Raw genomic sequence first — 19,388 nt, forward strand, 5'->3', positions numbered from 1 at the left:
CATATCAAAAATGTTATTGCGGTTAGATAGATGTAGTCTTCAACTGTCTAATTAAGAGAAGTTTCCCTGGCGCGCTCTCCAGCTCTCTCTGTACAAATATATGTATTTTGGTTCTCATATGAGACACGTAGATATACTATCTACTAATATTATATGTGTCTGCAGTATGCCAGATTTATGTGACAGATTTTGTAGGTATCTACAAAATTTCATTGAGTTTGATTGCTTAGTGTTCAAATGAGGGCCAAACTAATATGCTAGTTTGGAGCGCACTACGATTAATCTCCTCTTAAAGTTAGCTGGGAAAATTGTTTACAAAAAATAAACTTGCCAACTGCCCGCAGCGTCGTCCGGTCCGTGGAAACACAATTTTATATAAGTTATACTATGTATGTTACATATTTTTACATATTATTGTAAAAAGAAATTTCAAAGGACGTCCGTCGAATACGTAAACATTTCTGAAGTAAATCAATACGCTCAGAGCCAGATCATACATTTGGTTTTACAAATTTTATGATGATGCTCTCGTGGTAATGTATATTTTTGCAGAGCACGTGTAATGTACAAACGTGGTGGAATATTGCTGGAAATGCAAATAAATAAATCATAAAAACCTATTGAGAATGTGGGGAGGAGTGTTCGAAGTAACTTTGTATCTTGGCACTCTATCTCTATTTACTAATCGTACTAATGGCCGAATTCTTTTTCTTTGGGGAGGGAAAACATCTATCTGGACTCTCACCTACCTGCCTGCTAGCAGGGCATGACCGGCTTGCATTAGCTAAAACAACTTCCCACCAGCATAGCATTAGGTACTTCGTGCTGATCCTTATTATTGTTCGAAAAAGCGAATAAGCAGCTCATAAATCATAGCAGCTCAACCTCAAAATAATATTCTCATTGGAATTCGGTTTCTGAACAAATTCTTGCGAATTGAGGGTTTGCAATAGGGTAGTAAGTATTACTCCATAGATTTTATTTTCGTCGATAGCAACAGGTTATTTTAACTCCAATAAAAACAGGGCCAAATTTAGAATCAAGATAAAAGACGTCAAAGCGAGTGGTTCAAATATTTACTCGTGCAAATATAGAAGTAGGTAGGCTAAAATTACACATTTTAACAATATGATAAAATATAAGCCGATAAGTGAATACACTATAAACTACTTATACCTAGGTTTTATAATGATTACGTCAAACACAAACATAAATCGTGTGATCTAGTCAATAATATTGAGTGATTGATGAATCGATGATGTGCGCAGGCGGTGTTATTTCAGTAACAGATAAGTCCTTAGTACTTTAAGTGTGTATGGCTATGGCGCCGTCTGCCAAGGCAAAGAACATTAGTTATTAGTAAGCGTACCTAAGTACCTACTTAGCCGTATCTGCGGAATAATCGATGTATTTACGCAGATCTTTCATATTTACTAACCTAATGGTAACGAATGGTAGGTTTAAAATTTTGTAATACTTTATATTACAGGTCTACACAATACAAGCAGCTATCATCATTTATACCTAATTATTATTATTTGCAAGTATGTCATTTTATATTTAAACCTGAATTCACATCCATTTAGCATTAATAAGTTTATGTGACTGTACCAAATCTCAACTTTACACCTCACATACTCGTTTCTTTATAAAATGGCTATATGCCACTAACGGACGGACAAAGTGACTGGACGAAACTATAAGAGTTTCTTCTGTCACTGTGGAACCCTAAAAAAGGAGGTTCCGAGTTTACGAAACATTCCAAAAGTTGAAAGAAGCCCGGCATGATTATGAATGAATAACCGACGCATTAGTTGCTGGTTTTGGTCGTAAAAAATATGAGTTCACTTTAAGGGCCTGCCGACATTATTCCTTTGAAAGTATTGTTATTCAACACCTATCTAGTCCTACAAATGACATCACAAAATTTTCAAAAAAATATGTACAATAGTTTGGTTAATGGTCTTTAGTTATTTAGAGTTATTTATTTAAATAATCGTTTATTACGATAAATACACGAATCTTATACAATAGTAGCTTCATTTAAGATCGTGTATCAACTTCTTTACCTGTGCAACCACGAAAGTAAATCTTACATTTAATAATAGGGAATATATATATGATACACTTTCGAAACGTATTTTATTCTATTTCGACATTCTTTATGAAAAATTCACATTTGGGTCAAATAATCCTAGTCTGCCCTGCGCGGGAGACGCGACGCATACGGCAGGCGCCCTTCAGACGTGGTGGATGTGCGCAATTTTTCCCGCCAATCGCTCTCGATTTACGAAAAATATTTTTTGTGTGATCTTATTGTAGCGAAATTATTATTTATAAATTATTGAATAAGGATGATTTGTTTTAGTTTTAAGAAACTTTTATCATCCAATATTAGTGAACTCCATAGTAAATAGGTACTTAGTAGTGTTTTTTAGTTATTTCGTTGTTTTAAATTGTGTTAGGTAGGTACGAAGGTATCATAGTCAAATATCAGGATGCCGAAAATATCTCGACTAAAACGATCCCAACTACAAAAGATTGAAAGCATGAAAATCGCGTAAGTACCTACTTATCTTCCCATATACCTATTATTACATAAAAATATTGTGCGGCACACTATTTTTTGGCCCGATCCCTGGAATTGAATCCGAAACCTCGTCACCCATAGTGGAACATTGAAACTCCTGACTAACTAGGTACTACTACTTACTATAAACGGCCTCGCCCCCGGCTTCGTACCTACGGCTTTTTTGAAAATAAATAAGTACAGCCTATGTCACTCAGGAATAATGGTAGCTTTCTACTGATGAAAGAATTTTCAAAATTGGATCAGTAGTTCCAGAGATTACTTCATACAAACTTTACTTCTTTATAATATGAATGAATAAACACACACCATTCCTTGTTGCGTCATTCATGTAAGCAGCTGGGCAAAATACTGTAAGTAGGTAAGTACTAAGTACTAAGTACCTACCTACCTAGTAACTTCCTACCTACCGACACAGATTACAATAATGGTCAAAACTTATTTATAAGTAGGTAGAGGTACCTATAATAGCACCCCATAGTACGCGACAGGTTGACATGGCAATCGGATAATGAGCCGCACATCACCCGCGCTATCCCGCACCGGGTTAGCGCGAGGGCTGTGCGGGTGAGTGGGACGTCCCCATCCCGATTGCCATGTCGACCTGTCGCGTACTATAGATGTTAGTTATAATTACCTACCTCGACCTATCGCCGACTAAAGTTCGCGATAGGTCGAGATGGCAATTGGAATATGAGGCGGGGGGACGCCCCGCACACCTGCGCTCGCCCGCACCGCTCGCTAGCACGGGGACTGTGCGGGTGTGCGGGGTGTCTCCACCCCGATTGCCATCTCGATTTGTCGTGTACGATATACCTTCACAATATTGCAAATTGTACGATAGGTACATAGGTAGGTTACTAACAACAGATTCTTTGTTTACTTTTATTATTTTAGTTGTAGTTTACTCACGCCCCGAGGGTTCAGTACTCAGGTATTTTTTCGAAATTTTACACGATAAATCAAAAACTATTGTGCATAAAAATATATACGTAGTAAAGCCCTTTCACAATATTATGATACCCCACTTGTTATAAATAGTTACCTTTGAAATTTGAAAATACTAATTATTTCTTGATGGCATAAATTTTTAGGGTTACGTACCTCGAAAGGAAAAACGGAACCCTTTTTTTGACCTATCTCATAGCCAGCGTTTGCAAATCTAAGCATACGTAGGGACTGACAGACGCGACTTTGTTTTATACTATGTAGTGATGACGCAGAGTTTTCGCGGCAGCTTATGAAAGTGGCAGAGGCGGCAAATAAATAAAAAAGACAGAATACCTTGAGCGTTTTTTACCCGACTATGGCAAAGCCGAAAGGAAGGGTTATGATTTTAGCAGTGTATGTAAGTATGTATGTATGTATGTATGTATGTTTGTATCCAGATTCTGTGTGTTCCACCGTAGCGCCTAAACTACTGGGCCGATTTTGATGAATGAGGTGTCAATCGATTCGTTGTAAAGGCCCGGGTGGCATAGGCTATATTTCATACGAAAAAAATCGGCCAGATGGATGTTACATCAAAAAAGTGAGGGTCTAAAAAAAATTAATTGCTATTGTGTCGAGTGAGATGTCCAATAAAAGAGGAGAAAATTTTGAGTTCATAAATATAAATATAGTTATTATTAAAATATACCAAGCGACAGAAATGTTGGAATAAATACCCGAGTACGGAACCCTAAGTGCGTGAGTCTGACTCACACTTGGCCGGTTTTTTCAAATATCAATTGACGGATAAAACTTAAATGGCAAGCACTTTCTTAAATTTTATGCATTATAGCACGATTCAATATTGACTCTGAATGTAGTCTTAGTAAAGTCAAAGTACGCTTCACATCGTCGCTTACTACCTACTGCTATTTACCAGGTGAGATAGCAAACAAGTGCTAATTTATAATTGAATAAAAAATATTAATTCAGGTCTTTTACGATATCAACACACATTAAATTTTCTCCATTGCCGCTTCTAACACGCTTTTGCTCTATGGAAAAAAAACCAACCGAGTGCGAGTCAGACTTGCGCACCGAGGGTCCCGTACTCGGGTATTTTTTTCAATTTTGCATAATAAATCAATCACTATTATGCATAATAAAAAAAAAACCCCACCAATACTAAAAAATAAAAAATAATTTAATTTTTATCGAACATATTATTATGTATACAGGAGTAAAATGTAGTTCTATAGTATCATTTTTTGGATAGTAAATTAAATTGCTTTTACTATTTAGTGTTGGTGGTTTTTAAGTTTTTTATCTATTTTTAGGGTTAAGAAAAAACGGAACCCATAAAGGATCACTTTGTTGTCTATCTGTCCGTCCGTCCGTCGTGTCTGTCAAGAAAACCTATGGGGTATTTCCTGTCGACCTAGAATCATGAAATTTGGAATTTTGAATGAATATTTTTTTTGTGATGTAACCTCAAATTCAAGGTTTTCGGATTTATTCCTTTATACTTGTACTATAAGACCTACCTACCAGCCCAATTTCATGATTTTAGATCTACGGGAAGTACCCTATGGATTTTCTTGACAGACACGACAAACGGACACACAAACAGATAGACAGACGGTCAGACAACAAAGTGTTCCCAGAAGGGTTCCGTTTTTCCTTTTGAGGCACGGAACCCTAAAAAGCTAAGCGCATCGGTGCTATGTCGTTTCTTTTTTCGCCAATGTTGAGGTTGTTAACTTGGTTGACCTGTAGCCGTAGTACAGTTTACCGCCACTAGATGGCGGTAAAAATTAAAGTAAATTAATGTCGAGGTATAGAGGGGCGAGAGGGAACCAAATGCTCGAGGCCATTCGAAACTTGGAGCGTCTTAAGGTGAGTTTATTCGAAGAAGGGCTCAGGTAGATTTATACCGACATTCCTTAATTTTGTTTTCTATGGAGATTGATTTACGAGTTCGTAGTGTAACTGTTATTCATTTGTGAATTGGGGACTAAGAATGAAGATGCTCTTACCCATAGATCAAGTGCTCTTACCGAAATAATTTTTGTAAAAAAAGGTAGGTACATACATCAGAGCCTCGATAGCTCAACGGTTGAGGAGCGGACTGAATTCCGAAAGGTCGGCGGTTCAAATCCCACCCGTTGCACTATTGTCGTACCCACTCCCGGCACAAGCTTTACGCTTAATTGGAGGGGAAAGGGGAGTATTAGTCATGATTAGCATGGCTAATATTCTTTTTAAAAAATACTGTTAGGGTCGTATGCTTATTATTGAGATTAATTACTAATATGTGATATAATTCTATGTGTAATAATATTAATTAAGAGCTTATGAGGCGCATGATGTATGAATTGTATGTCTGTATAACTTACGTTAGTTAATAATATAAAATTAATGTCATTAGTAAAACCTCTTTGAAATAGATTGCATAAACGATTATAAAAACTATAATGTCATAAAATGTATTCGAAGTTCGATTCGGGGTTGACATTCGAGTAAGAAGACAAGAGGAAACAGAATATGTTTTTTATAGTGCAAATGTTCGACGAAATGTTAATTTAATTTAATATTAATAAATGATAAGAGAAGTAAGATTGTAAAATAGAATGATAAAGTAATAAATGAGTTGTAAATATTGATGGAGTTGTTTGAGCTTTTGGCCGATGCCAACAGTTCAGAAGGGGATCTTACAAGGATATAAAAAACTTCCTTTCACGCCTACAAAGTGCCTACAAATTTGTGAGTATAAAACATTTTTTTTTCTTGTACGAGAATTAGAGAAATTATAAAGTTAGAACATAAAAATATGAATGAGTGAAAAGATCAAAATGTTTGAAAAAAAGTGGGTGATTGAACTGCGCATAAAAAGACTGGGGGGAAAAAAACAAGAGAACATCGATCTATGGAAATGACTAAAATTATTTTTACAATGTACTTAGTAGGTATGATCATAGATATGTGGTACGATTTAAGAGGCATGATCTAATTTCGATTCAGTTCGGTGTTATACAAATTGCTAGAAAAGGGTTGTTTATATTGGTTCTGATTTTGGTGAAATAATTACAAGGTCGAAGTAAATGAATTAGCAATATTACTCACTTTATATTTAATATGAATATTACGAAGGACGCATGGAAGAATATTAATTTTGTTAATGTTTACTTATTTTATCAATATTATAAAGGGGAAAGATGTGTTTGTTTGTATTAATTGATAAACTCCGACTGAATGAACCGGTTTTAATAATTCTTCCACTATTGAAAAGCTATTTTATGCAGAAGTAACGGAGGTTATGTATATGATAAGAATATACATATACTTTCTACTAGATGATCTTTGGTAGATACACTATGTGGTGCCAACCTAATCTGCCAATTTGCACTTGGCCAGCATGTTGGACTAGGGCTTCAATCCTGGCTCTGAAAGGAGATCTGTGCTTAGTAGTGGATCAGCGATGGGTTTCTAATGATAATGACGGGATTATCGATGATGATGATGATGATGATGACGATGATGATGATGATGATGATGATGAATGATGATGATGGTGATGAATATGAATGAGGAGATGAATATGGCAATCATGATGATGATGATGATGATGAATTTGACTATGACGATGATGATGTTGAATGATGATAATTATGATGATGTTGACGAATATGACGATGATGATGATGACAAATGTGATGATTATGATGATGATGTTGAATGATGATAATGATGATGAGTATGATAAAGATGATAAGTATGATGATCAAGATGATGATGATGTTAATGATGATAAGTATGGTGATCATGATGATGATGATGATAATGATGATAAGTATGATGATCATGATGATGATGATGATGATGAGTATAATTGTCATTATGATGATGATGATAATGATAACGAGTATGATGATAATGATGATGATGATGATCCTAATGATGATAGTAACGAATATGACGATGATGATGGTGATGATAACGAATATGACGATCATGATGGTGATGATCATGATGGTGATAGTAACGAATATGACGATGATGATGATGAATATGACGATGATGATTATAATGATAACGAGTATGATGATCATGATGATGATGATGATGAGTATGACGATAATGATGAATGGTATGATGATGACAATATGATGATATGGTGATCATGATCATGATGACGAATATGACGATCATGATGATGACGAATGTTACCATGGTGATGATGATGATGATGACGAATATTACGATGGTGATGATGATGATGATGCAAATATGGCGATCATGATGATGATGAAGAATATGGCGATCATGATGATGATGATGATGATGACGAATATGATGATGATGATGGTGATGATCATCTACCTAATTGGAAAGACGATAGCAAAGCTAATTGAATTAAAATATAGTTAGTAAATATTTTTCTAAGCAAGTATTTTTTCTGAGTTCTAGTGACATGGATGAAAATTATACCCAAGGACAAGGGTTAAGGATGGATAAAGGTCAAGGACAAGACCTAGGGATTGATGAAGGCCGAGGTTAAGGCCGAAGGAAGGATTTATTTATTTATTTACATTATTTATTTATTTATTTTATTTATTTATATAAAGGTCGAGGACAAGACCTAAGGAATGATGATGGTCGAGGTTAAGGCCGAAGGAAGGAGTTATTTATTTATTTATTTTATTTATATTAAGGTCGAGGACAAGACCTAAGGAATGATGATGGTCGAGGTTAAGGCCGAAGGAAGGATTTATTTATTTATTTATATAAAGGTCGAGGACAAGACCTAGGGAATGATGATGGTCGAGGTTAAGACCGAAGGAAGGATTTATTTATTTATTTACATTATTTATTTATTTATTTTATTTATTTATATAAAGGTCGAGGATAAGACCTAAGTAATGATGATGGTCGAGGTTAAGGCCGAAGGAAGGAATTATTTATTTATTTATTTTATTTATTTATTTATATAAAGGTCGAGGATAAGACCTAAGGATTGATGATGGTCGAGGACAAGACCTAGGGATTGATGATGGTCGAGGACAAGACCAAAGGATGGATAAAGGTCGAGGACGAGACCTAGGGATTGATGATGGTCGAGGACAAGACCAAAGGATGGATAAAGGTCGAGGACGAGACCTAGGGATTGATGATGGTCGAGGACAAGACCAAAGGATGGATAAAGGTCGAGGACGTGACCTAGAGATTGATGATGGTCAAGGATAAGAACAAAGGATTTATGATGGTCGAGGCTAAGACCGAAGGAAGGATTGATGATGGTTGAATTCAAGAACTAAGGGGTGAAAAGTCGAGGTCAAGACTTAATGGATGGATGAAGATTGAAGTTAAAACCTGGTGCATGAGGACAAGGGCGTCAATGACTTTGGAAATTCTTTGGACATTACGTTGTGATGTATGTGTACAACCTGAAAGCTAAACTGCAACTTGAAGAATGATATCAAAGGAAACCAAGGACAGCATCTTATTTAATGAGCATAAGCAAAAAGTTAATGAGGGAAAGTACTCAAAAAAAAAGGTTGAGGAAAAAACAAAACTTTCAGAATCCTTTCTTAGTGACGAAGACAATGCTAAGCTTCTTATAGAAATCGTAAACGAGTCTGTTACGGTGAATCTTTGAAACAATATTATTATGCTGAATATTATTTTGTGATAAAAGAACATGTGAACAAAGTGTATTTCAAGAAAAACTAAGATGGACAATTTCTTAGTATATAAGATAATTAATAAGTTTAGAATAAATGTAAACAAGTATCAGCAGTTAGTGTTAACGATAAAGCGATTGATAAGTACATAATGAATGTGAATTTGAATAGCCGGCTTTCACTGATCAGGATAAGTGATGTCAAAATACTCAATTCAAGACTTAATTACCGACATAGACTTGGCAATGTAAGGAAATTTAGGGCTTGATAGTTGCTGATAGGGCTTGATAATTGCTGATAGGGATTAAAGGTTCAAAATATTAAAGAAGATGTTGGCATTTCTGTAATTGACTACTATGTGAATACTTGTGTGAAAATACCAAAATTAATTCTTGAAATTTTGTTTCAATTACTGTGTATTCATGTTTTGGCAATGTGTACAATTTTATGCTGGTTTTTTTATTTTTTTTAAATGAATTAAGAAAGATCGAAAGAAGTAATTTGTCATTAAAAGATTGAATCGCGAAGGGACTCGCGCTTAACAGGAAGGCCGAGCTGTTAAGGTCGTATGCTTATTATTGAGATTAATTATTAATATGTGATATAATTCTATACCTTCATAGTATTTTTTTTAGTTTAAAAAGATTAAAAGGCGAAGGGACTCGCGCTTAACAGGAAGGCCGAGCTGTTAGGGTCGTATGCTTATTATTGAGATTAATTACTAATATGTGATATAATTCTATGTGTAATAATATTAATTAAGAGCTTATGAGGCGCATGATGTATGAATTGTATGTCTGTATAACTTACGTTAGTTAATAATATAAAATTAATGTCATTAGTAAAACCTCTTTGAAATAGATTGCATAAACGATTATAAAAACTATAATGTCATAAAATGTATTCGAAGTTCGATTCGGGGTTGACATTCGAGTAAGAAGACAAGAGGAAACAGAATATGTTTTTTATAGTGCAAATGTTCGACGAAATGTTAATTTAATTTAATATTAATAAATGATAAGAGAAGTAAGATTGTAAAATAGAATGATAAAGTAATAAATGAGTTGTAAATATTGATGGAGTTGTTTGAGCTTTTGGCCGATGCCAACAATACCTACCTACTTTCAAGTAATTTAGTGGCGTACTAAAAAATTAACTCTCTAAAGTACTTAATATTTTTGTATTAAGATTTTAATAACCTTTTCATACGCCAATGTTCAACATTCGCTCAACTCAAACTATACCCTACCCGTCAAGTTCAAATTCTTGCGATCTCGACCGACAGGATACCCGACATGCCTTAGCGACCTTAGCCCATTCCTTATAGCCGCATTGTTATTTTTTTTTTAACTTAGTGGTCAATGACAGGTGACCCATGGTATTGAAACGATTAAAAAATCTTTTAATATACTTACTTCAAAAATATTTGTAAATATTAGAGATTGCGTTTGTTTTATTGAAACAAGAACAAGAACTTGATTTTGCGGGTTTTTTTTTTATTTTTTATTCACTATAGGTAAGCGCTTGACCACAATCACTCCTGATGGAAAGTGATGATGTGGTCTAAGATGGGACGCGTTTACCTAGAAGGTGCCTATTCACTCTTGTTTTAAAGATACCCGGATTGTAATTGGTAGGAAACACAGATCGCGGAAGAGTATTCCAAACATTAAGATTATTAACAAATTGTCTGTTATTTTTTTATATCTGACGTGGATTTTAATGCCAACACTGTTTCGGTCAGGTTTTACTAAACCATGCCTATCACTCAAATAAATAAAAAAAGAGGCTCGCCCAGCTCCGGGAAAAATGGCGTGCACCAACAAAGAAGAAAGAAGAAGATATTTATTAAAATTAATATAACTACGATATTAAATTGTACTTAGCTATAATTTCACGATCGGAAGGGAGTAGCCAATAGCCATAGGTTAATTTTTCAAGGATATATTTATTGTTGTAGGACAAACAATTAGGCCTCATCCCCATAAAATAGCTGAAGAATAAAACGGGATATAATAAGTAAAAAAATTAACGGGATAGAATAAGTAAAAAAATTAACCGTCCGATTTTATTCGCAAAAAGTAAATACTACTTCTTACAAAATAAATAGGTGATACTGATTACACAATTTCTTAGATAAATCATAGAAAAACTTGTAACATTATATTTGTATTGTACCTATTTGTGTTGTACTCGTATACATATTAGTGAACCTGTATTGTACTGTAGTTTTAATTATAATACAATGTGTAGGTATAGTTCGCGACAGGTCGAGATGGCAATCGGGGTGGGGACGTCCCGCACACCCGCACAGCCCCCGCGCTAACCCGGTGAGGGACAGCGCGGGCGTCGGAATATTTCGACCTGTCGCTATTGCTTGTTATTTACATGATGAAAAATACTACAAACCTTGCAAAGGTTTTAAAAACGACCGTTACTAACATAAATTACATATTTAATGCATAGATATAAAAAGTTGCATAGGTGAATGCACTTGAATGCACTTGAATGTGCATGAATGCAGCGAATGCCCCCATCGGTGAACGGGACGCCATCGTGGGTCAATGACCCCAAGTTGGATCACTTTCAATAAGTAATAATGATTGGTTTACCGCTGAGAAAGCGACATGATTTATAAAGGAATTTGTATCGTGAGAAGTTATTACAAATATGCTGAAATAAAAATGTTTGTAACCGTTCATAATAATTTAGTTTAGGACTTCATTTGAACTTTTAATATATGTGTGAAATAATATATTGGCTACTGATTCCGAGCTCAAGTAAATTTTAGACTCGCATCTTTTTCTTATCAATGTAAATAAGACAACTCTAATTTAAAAGAAAAGGTTCTCTGAATACCTAGGTCCAACCTAGATCCAATACCTAGGTTCTCAAAGTACCTACCTACTCAGCAACTTTTTAGCTTACAAAAGTAAAGAAAGGTGTAATCGAGCAATTCAGTGATGATTAATTGATTACAACTGCTCTGCAAATTATTACTACCATTTGAAACCAATCTAATACGCAGTTTATTCTTGAAGTTTGAAAAAAATTGAAACTATCGTCTCCATTCATCACTATCAGCATCGTCAACCGATAAACGTTCACAACTGGACGAAGGTATTTCGTAGGGATTTCGACACGCTACGTTCTTGCGCCTCCTCCTGAATCCAGCGGCTCCTTGCCAGTGTTTGAGGTCGTCTATCCAGCAGCTTAGGATCCCAACGTCTACCGGTTTTTCGAACTATGTGCCCTGCCTATTTTATGCCCATTGCCACTTCAGCTTAGCAACTCGTTGAGTTATGTCGGTTACTCTTGTTCTCCTACTGATGTCCTCATCTAATCTTGTAGAGAGGCTCGAAACTATTCCAATAATTCTAGAATACTCAGAAGGATGTTGGTTGCGTTGCTTTGAACAAATTATATCGTTTGGCAATTAACAGATTACAGACTTGTATTGTCAAATTAACCTCAATTGTTTGCCTGTTTCGATTGGTCTAAAACTCTAAACTCTAAATAAAAATGTATCAACTGAAATTAATTATAAGTTAACTAAATGACGAACATATAAATATATTACGTACGATAATAATTAACATTTTTGTGGCATTTATTCTGGCAGAAATAATATCATGTACACAACAAGTAGGTACCTACTTGTTGTAAGTACATTGTACTTATCGTGTACACATAATGCTTATAAAAATCTCCGTTATTTAGACAATTAATTAACAATTTACGGGGTTATTCCATAATTTTTACGTCAACTTAATAGGTAAGTACTTCCATAAGAAGTTAACCCAGTTTATTTAATTCTGCTTCGATAAATGGTCATGATCTGAAATAGGCAGGTATTTATGGGATTTTAAATCTTATGCCACATCTCTAAATACAAAGTAAGTAGCATTTAAGTATGTGGCATAAGATTGGTGTAACTTTCTCTAATCTAATCATTTTCTATTGATTTCTATTGATCTATCTAATCATTAAACTCAAATTAAGTCGAATTTACCGGATGGTAAATATTTCCTATAATTAGTTTATAGTTCTTTATAGTTGAATACACTATACTCTACTCTTAATACCTACCTATTAAAAGAATTTAGTTGATACTCACAGCGTCAGTGGTGTGCCCACAAACACAGAATGTCGGCGTTCTCAACCCATCGGGATGGACCTGGTGACAACGGTCTGTACGGCCAATCGACTGATTTAGACCGCTACTGATCTGCAAACAACATCAAATAAAAAAGATAAATAAAATAATGTAAAATAAACAACTTGCGGCACAAAACGAGAATATGTAGCTTTCGCAAGCTCATACTCCTAATAAGCAAGGGCAGTTTGAAAAGTGGCATGCTATCTATGTTTCTTCCACCCCAGACGTTTTGCTTCTAGGGCATTTAGCATTCATGTCTATTTAGTTGTTATGGCGTTCGAATATCAAGAGTCAAGTAATTCGTTTATTATAATATTTTCATTAAAAAAAAAAAGATTCACGACGTTATGGCGATATCGTCATTTTGCAACATGGTCATTCACCCCATTGATAGGCAACCCTTCCGTTTCTGTAACTCTAAATCTGTAAGTTTTATAAAAAAAACTAGGATCCGTTGCCTCTGGTCGCTTTAAACTAAAATTTTCCCGCGACTTCTTTTGCGTTTTAGGTTTTTCAGACCTCTTTGGAATTCCTCAAAATACTTTCTTAGTGGGAGTTTACGTTAGATAAAACGTAGGTAAGTGTATGGAAAATCTCTTTCTAGACCTAGAGGTTTAAGCTGTACGTTAATATTATATGTCATTCAGCCAGTTCTTCTTTTATGTTATAGATCTATGGTACCTACCTACTAGCTTTAAACCCACGACCTCGTCCGCGTGATATAAATTATAGTCTATAGTACTAACTCGGGAAAATTGAACTATCTAACAGTGAAAGAATTTACTTAGTCAGATCATTAGTTCTGGAGCTTTACCCTTTACATCCAAACTTACAAACTTTACCCTGGTGGTTTACCTGTACCTCTTACTACACAATATGGATTTAGAATAGAATAGAATAGATTTTTATTCAAAAAGACTTTTATCTTCGATTGTGTAATAAGCTTTTGCCAGGAGCATACTTTTAATGGATTTTTTAAACTTTTGTAAAGGCAAGTCTAATATTGACTGTGGAATTTTATTATAAAACTAGCTGATGCCCGCAGCTTCGCCCGCGTGGATTGGTCAGATCCCCTGCAGCATCAGGATTGAGGAGTTGGTCTCCAAATTTTTTTATGAAACAATGTCGCAAAGTTCCTCTATCGATTAAAAAAGAAATGACGCAAATCGGTTCAGAAATCTCGGAGATTTCGGTGTACATAGGTAGAAAAACACAACTCCCTTTTTGAAAGTCGGCATATGATATGACCTTAATATGCGGTAGTTATTTCGAAATTACAGACAGACACTCCAATTTTATTTATTAGTATAGATATTACACTCATTCCCACAAACAACTTTCCCAATTTTCTAAGGCGGAGCGTAGGAGTTGCGAACTTATTACGGTTTCTAGTTCTTTTGATGCATGGTCGATAAGATATAAACTCTCTTTATATTGGAAGTTAGAACGGATTATTTTCAAATAATAAATAGAATCTCTGACAATACCTACCTATACATAGTATGCGATGCACTATCTTGTATGAGTTGAAAGTACAGCATAATATTTGTTAAAAGTTCGTAAAAATTGACCTCGTCGATATTACAATACAAAAACAAGCGTTTCTAGATCAATGATTTACTAGTCTGACCGGATTCGATTGTTTGCATGTTCCCGTTACTTCAATAGAAAAAATATTTTAGAGGTCTCTAAAACTGGGTGACTGCGAGATTTCTTTACAGAATCTAAATAATAATACTGGAGACCTTGTTGACGTCACGTCACGTATAATGCCCAAAAATGTAACAAAGAACAGGTCAAAAAGTCAAAAATAAACCAAAATATTATAACGACGAACGATAATATTGGAACGAAGTAAGCAAGTATTATTTAAATACTAGCTGATGCCCGCGACTTCGTCCGCGTGTATTTACATTTTTCAAAATCCCGCGGGAACTCTTTGATTTTCCGGGATAAAAAGTAGCCTATGTGTATCAGGGTATACCTAATCTATCTCCATTCCAAATTTCATCCAAATCCGTTCAGCCGTATTTGCGCGATTGAGTAACAAACATCCAAACTAATCTAATATAATATTATAATTAATGTGAAAGTGTGGATCTTTCACATTAATTATAATATTATATTAGGATTAGGATTTAAATATTTAAATATATCTTATCAAATAATAATCCTAATAATATATAAAACACAAATAATGCATTAGGCACATACTTTTTTGAATAGAATAGAATAGATTTTTATTCAAATAGACTTTTACAAGTGCTTTTGAATCGTCAAATAATTTACCACAGGTTCGGAATGCCGTTCCTACCGAGAATAACCAGCAAGAAACTCGGCGGTTGCTCTTTTCAATTCTCCAATTTACAATAATATTCCGTACTTCAAAAGAAAAAAGCAACCCTTATAAAATCACTTTGTTGTCTGACTGTTTGTCTATCTGTCTGTCCATCTAACTGTCTATCTGTCCGTCTGTCGGTCTATCGTGTCTGTCAAGAAAACCAATAGGTTAGGTAGATAGATCTTATAGCACAAGTAAAGGAAAAAATCCAAAAACTGTCTTTGTGGTTACCTACATCACAAAAAAATCAAAGTGTGTTCACGAAAAAAAATTACTAAAGCATATTAACTTGCAGTGTTCTACATAAAAGTGTTAGTGTTACGTATATCTTGTACGATGGCACGGAACCCTTTGTGTGCGAGTCCGACTCGCACTTATCCGCTAGTTAGTACTATGGAGATAAATCTGTCTAAGAGTCTGTCTGAGATGATCTGTATTTAGCGAAGGTTGTGGGTAACAATAACAAAATTAATCTGTGGGCATTGCGTAACACAATATTACTATTAGGTACTTCTTTATGAAGTTTGTCTGCACTAAGGCAACAGAAATAAAGCCTTCGTCACATCAAATCTTCGCATTAGACAAAGCGAGAAAAGTAAACAGTAAATCTGTAAAAAGTAAAGGGCTATCATTTTGTAGGAGTTGATAGACGAATGGTTGATTAAATATTATCCAAGTTACAAGGACGTCGGTATACGAGCTTACGAGTAGGTATATCTAACAGCTATAAATAAAGGATGTAATTAATCACTATTCAATTTACAATCATCAATCAAATCAACATAAAATTATTGTTCATCTGTTCCGATTGAGTTCAAACTTGGTACAATAAGCTGTTAATAGAACCTGTACAGCTACTCTCTACAACCGGTCTCTCTTTGATTTTCCGGATTATCAGGACGCACTTATTTACCCCTGTGCCAAATATAGATCGCTTCAGCGGCTGTACCGTAAAAAGATAACAAAAAAAATTCGCATTCATAAATAAATATCTTGGAAAATATATGTATTATGTATGTATTCAACAAATAATGCCAGATGCATTTAGTTCGATTAGAATAGAATAGAATATATTTTTATTCGAATAAACTTATACAAGTCCTTTTGAATCGTCAAAATAATTTACCAATATGCGATTGCGATAGCATAATATATTGTAATCCGTTCATTTATATAGCTTTCAGTGGAAATGCGCCCTTATGCGGCTTCAACAGGTCACCCGAAACTCATCATCACCTAATAACATGTACGGTCGCCGCTGCCGTCTATAAACAAACAATTAGTCTGCGTGATAAGATGAACGATTACGGGCGCGGGTCCTCCGAGGTGGTCTTTCCTTAGAAGACAAATACTTGACCTCTAATCTTCAATACGAGAGGTTCTTTGGTAATCTTATCACGCTATATCTTTACTAAATACCAAGGAATCGCCCATTAGCATACGATTAAATGAAAACAGATCAACAGAATGCATTCTTAGGTACTTATATTTAAATTAAATATAACCTTCCTACTTATCATGCAAATATTGTTTAAGGAAAAAACAGGGGACAAGTTAAAAATACGAGTAAACTATGCGACTGATTCGTAGAAGTCGGTAATTTATCTCGAGTTTACATAGATCCATTAATCTTAGATATTATCATTGAAATTCCTTGCAACGATAGGTAGAAAAACCTGTTAAGTACGACAATAGGTCATCATTCAAACTCGTCACATGGTTGATAATTTGAAAAATAGCGCTGAATGGCAATGTAATAATTAACTTTATAATTAACATAATGTGGTGCTCCGTCTACATCAGTGAGTAGGTAGGTATAAATGCAAAGAATGTGTAGAATGTAGATACTAATTTGCAACTCTACTACTTGGTGTACAGCTACTAATTTAAATAACTATATGTACGTTTGTTACTCGTAGGTACCAGAGTGCACTAGATGCGTTCTTCAATCTTATATATAAAAATCAATGTTTGTATGTTTGTGTTCTATAGGCGGCTAAACCGCTGATCAGATTTTTATGAAACTTTGGTAGGGTGAGGGTGCCCGAGATGGTTCCTGCATCAAAAAAAACTAAGTATATATGAATAAAAAAAATCATGTTTGTTTACGGCATTGCAACGCATGCTGGGTCCAGCTAGTTATTACATAAATACATATACCGGGCGGAGGATTACACCCCGGCAGGGGAGACCAAACGGCCGGGGGTCAGGGCGATAGGTTGAGAAAACGGCGAACTATCCTAGCCGAGTCTAGCAAGACCGCTTTCCGCATCCTGGCTGCGAGCGAACTGCCACGGAACCCCAGTCGCCTCAGTTGATGAGCGAGGCTGACTGGGATCAACCCGTTCGCAGATATTTAAATTATTATAATATTATGTATTGTTATTTACATCTATTTAAATGTACTTGGAGAATTAAAAACCCATAACGAATGTGTAACACTGTCACAAATATGTAACCCGGAAAACATCAATCAAGCTCGTCACATACTCGTAGATGATAAATACCTAATAATAAATTGATACACCGCTAGATACCAACTCATACATAGAAATAGCAATCATGCATCTATGTAGATACTAGATACATAATGTATGTTTTACTTATGTATTTTGCTATCTAAATCACACTAATATTATAAAGGAGAAAGTTTGTATGTGTGTGTGTGTGTGTATGTTTGTTACTCCTTCATGCAAAAACTACTGGACGGATTGGGCTGAAATTTAGAATGGAGATAGATTATACCCTGGATTAGCACATAGGCTACTTTTTATCCTGGAAAATCAAAGAGTTCCCACGGGAATTTTAAAAAACCTACAACCACGCGAACGAAGTCGTGGGAATCAGCTAGTATATAATAAAGAGGAGAATATTTTTCTCCTATTTTAGACACAGTTCATTCTTCAAACTCCATGCAATACTAGATTCGTGAATTTACTTCCTACTTCTAATAGATTAGAATAGCCTTCATATTTTAAATTAAAATTAACATATATTTTTCGACTCCATCATTCAGTTATAATTTACTTATCTGACAAAAATAAGTAGGTATAATAAAAATAAAAAGCAGACACCGAAAAAATAAAATAATTATGAAGTGTATAAAATGACCTTACACAGAGGCCATGTTTTCAGCCATCTACAATCTTTGTGCTAACTGCTGACTTATGTATGATAGACTCATAAAAGCGTGCCCTGAGAGTGATGACTTGATGATCGATGAGTATATAACGTAAACGTATCCTATAATACACGATAAGGAAATCAATTTACCTGGTTGCATGACGGTACTGATCAAAACATCTGGAAAACACCATAGTATGAAAATTTATTATCTTTTCCTGTCCCCTAGTTACTTTCAATCTAGATTTCCTTAAATTTTATTTTTTAACCCCCGACCCAAAAAGAGGGGTGTTATAAGTTTCACGTGTGTATCTGTGTATCTGTGTTTCTGTGTATCTGTCTGTGGCATCGTAGCGCCTAAACGAATGAACCGATTTTAATTTAGTTTTTTTTTGTTTGAAAGGTAGCTTGATCGAGAGTGTTCTTAGCTATAATCTAAAAAAATTGGTTCAGCCGTTTAAAAATTATCAGCTCTTTTCTAGTTTTCTTGTAGAAAAGAAGGTTAACTAACTGTTAGGTTCATAATATTATGTCAATTGACAAATGTCAAACTGTCAAGATGGA

General features: G+C 34.9%; 1 protein-coding gene and 1 long non-coding RNA gene across 2 annotated transcripts in view; one reads left to right on the forward strand and one right to left on the reverse strand.

Moving 5' to 3' along the window:
* Positions 1 to 19,388, reverse strand: part of LOC123872657 (putative phospholipase B-like lamina ancestor) — a 37,990-nt gene that overhangs the window by 15,663 nt on the left and 2,939 nt on the right. The window contains exon 2 of the mRNA XM_045917086.1: positions 13,319 to 13,429. The gene's annotated coding sequence lies outside the window, so the exon portion shown is untranslated. The remainder of the gene's footprint in view (positions 1 to 13,318; positions 13,430 to 19,388) is intronic.
* LOC123872689 lies at positions 5,798 to 9,387 on the forward strand. The gene is made up of 2 exons (XR_006797510.1): positions 5,798 to 6,283; positions 7,988 to 9,387. It is a non-coding gene; the product is annotated as an uncharacterized LOC123872689 (long non-coding RNA).

This window comes from Maniola jurtina, chromosome 15, assembly GCF_905333055.1.
Source record: "Maniola jurtina chromosome 15, ilManJurt1.1, whole genome shotgun sequence".
NCBI lineage: Eukaryota > Metazoa > Arthropoda > Insecta > Lepidoptera > Nymphalidae > Maniola > Maniola jurtina.